The sequence below is a fragment of the Penaeus vannamei genome, chromosome 4 (genome assembly GCF_042767895.1).
Source record: "Penaeus vannamei isolate JL-2024 chromosome 4, ASM4276789v1, whole genome shotgun sequence".
Lineage (NCBI taxonomy): Eukaryota > Metazoa > Arthropoda > Malacostraca > Decapoda > Penaeidae > Penaeus > Penaeus vannamei.
Window position 1 is genome coordinate 42604093 of NC_091552.1, and position 2956 is coordinate 42607048.

The 2956-nt window shown below is 38.6% G+C and overlaps 1 long non-coding RNA gene across 1 annotated transcript; it reads right to left on the reverse strand.

Annotated features, from left to right (window-relative positions):
* Nucleotides 1–1357: 1357 nt before the first annotated feature.
* LOC113814437 (uncharacterized) lies at nt 1358–1883 on the reverse strand. The gene is made up of 2 exons (XR_003476487.2): nt 1734–1883; nt 1358–1599 (listed from the first exon to the last, which is right to left on the reverse strand). It is a non-coding gene; the product is annotated as an uncharacterized lncRNA (long non-coding RNA).
* Between the last annotated feature and the right edge of the window lie 1073 nt (nt 1884–2956).

Genomic DNA, 2956 nt, shown 5'->3' on the forward strand with positions numbered 1-2956 from the left:
CAGAATTGCGAGTACAGGCTAGAAAAGCATAAGGGAAAGTCACAGAAAGAGCTCAGGAGGATCTGAGGACGAAGCCCATGATTCCCAGCCTATTTATAATCTTTGCCCCCAATGAAACGGTAGCCTAGGCGGAGGACTACAGCAAGGAGAGGGTTTTGGGCGGAAATTGCCAATAGATGGTGCTGACCAATTAAATTATTTAAATCTATAAATGTAGGTAAAACTTACTTTATGAAAAGCGAACCCCTTATAAAAAATAACTAAAAACAAAAATTAAAAGAAAAGATAATTAAAACAAGCTATTTCCCTTATCTAAAAAAAAAGTTCTCAAAAATGTACATAAAAATGAAAGAAAACGGGCTTTAAGTCCTGAATGATTTACTTAAAATCTAATTTAATAAAATCAATGAAACAAATAATATATAAAAAGGCCGCAGTCTTGATGGATCTAGTTCGCCAGGGAAGATGTTATTTCCCATCCTTTCCGGGGGGACTCGTGCATTCCCGTCCTCGTGGGGACAAATCCTTTGTAGGTCACTACACTAGAACTATGATATGTATTATCTTCCAATTTTTTTTTTTTTTTTTTTCCAGTGAAGGAAGGAGACATACCCGTTTCTATGCGAACATAGGACGAAAAATTATGCAGAGAATTTTGTTCTACTTGCTGACCATTAAAGTAAACCAACACAGATTTAATTAGTGAGTGCATTGCAGAGTTGCACAACAGTGCATAATCATCATCGCCCAATGAGAGGTCATCTCCTTTCTTCAGACTACCCTTAATCTCCAGAACCAATCTTGACAGGTCAATATAACAATTCTGCCCGGGAGGCCATCTGAATTCTGCATAATTATCTACAACAGACCCATTTATCCCTGCATTAAGAGGCAGGACGACGACTCGACACGGCGGCAAGGCAAGACTAACCAAGTCAAAGAAAAAACATCTATTTTACAGGTTGAACAACTTTGTCGAATCGTTAATCTCTTCACTCTTCTTTGTTTTTTACGCACCCCTCCTCCTCCTCCTCCTCCCCCTCTCATTGCTCTCGCGCCGATATGTTTGACAGCCTCCGCTCCTCTTTTTCATAGACCTCAAGCTTAGAAGCAAATGGAATTAATCTCTTGCCAATATTTCCGAGAAAAGATAATAATCCGGCACCTCTTCTGTAATGGTCATAAGACTTGTATACATTCATGTCCCCCAAACCCCCTCCTTGAAACTGTTTAATCTGCGATTCCGGTTGTTTGTTGGGGGTTTTCTGATTACTTTCATAAATCCACGTTGTTCTTTTAAATTATCCCGGACTGGAATGGCTTATCAAAAGGGCTTTAACCAAAATAATAAGCTTCATACTGTAAAATATATATTCAAAAATATATACACTTAGAAATGTCTCAGATACAAAAACCACAAAAGGATAAAATCCTTGATAATGGAAGCACAAAAGTTTATAACACTAGTTTTCTGCTCATGGATGCAACAGCATAAGTAATCCGTCTTCGCCAGCACGAATCTTGGGACGGTTCCTCGCTTGTTATGCGCTCACAATGCTTGAAGACAAACATTCCATGAAGCAGACAAATCAAAAGAGGCTGTAAACAAGGGTATAATATACATTATACATTTGCCATAACTTTCCCAAGTACACAATATAACTGAACAAAAAATAATGCTTTAAACAAACAAGCTAAACAGAAAATATATCAGAATAAAACAAGACACTTACTGAGGTGCTGCAGAGATCGAAGCTAAGTGAGATGGTCATAGCTTAGGTGGTTCACAAGTTATCTCTGGGCGACACCTCGCTGCGAAGCCTAATGCTTCGGAGCGGAGTGAAGCCCGAACACACTATTCGCACTCTCGTGCTTACCATACTCAAAAATAGGGAAATAACACAAACCCTTCACATTGTTCAAATATTATCATGAATTCTTCGGTAGTGGGAGGGACAAAGGGTGCTCTTACATACATGGTGGAAATCAAAATAGTATCTATCTTTGTTATGCATAAAGCAAACACACCAGGACTGTCTTTATATACGGGCAGACTTTATTTACCGTGATATTATCTGCAATATAAGCATAATAGAACATCCTCCCTCGAAAACAATTGGATAACCATTATGATCTGTAATGCGCACCCCCACAGAATTTAAAGTCTTATTTAAGAGCTCTTTATAAAGTGTGGGTGTATACCCTTTTGTACTCGAACCTTGCAAAGCAAATGCATCCAAGATGTTTACCTGCTGTTCCGCAAATCGATAAGGAACAACAATGTCTGAATACACATAAAGTCCACACCGCCATCATTTCTCGGTGGTCTCATACTTGTATTCTGATTATATAATAACCATTTATAATGAACAGATACTGTGCGAGGAACATAACAGCGATATATTTTTCTTTCGCTAAACCCTAATATGTGCGCCAGACGAGGCGAGAAGCGAACAGCCATATCGGGATGACAGCGTGTTTCCCTACCATCACCCACTGTGTGAACGATAATTTCTACGCGAACGCGCTCTGTTTCCCAGTCATGTATAAGAAGTCTCCCCTGCGGCATATATTTTTGAATTGCATCTATGCCAAATTTCGGTGCAATTTGTTCCGATATATCTTTATTAATCATATCTATCATAATATTTGGTTCTCTCACATGACTCAGCATGCTAAATTTTGGGACGTACTTAAACATGTCAATCATAATTGGGTGAGCACTGTTATCACAAACACTAATTAATTGAATTTGCTATGATGCTGTAGTAATTTTTGGGATGCAAAAAATTAACCAGTGCCACTTCATAATCCATGGAAGGATCCAACATTAGCGGCAAAATGACGTTTTCAAATGCATTAGAAGTGTTGTGCGAGAAAACATCTTTCGATGCAGTACTGGTAATGTATATGTACTGATTGTCAGTCTCCTTGGTAGAAGTTGATGACAGACTGA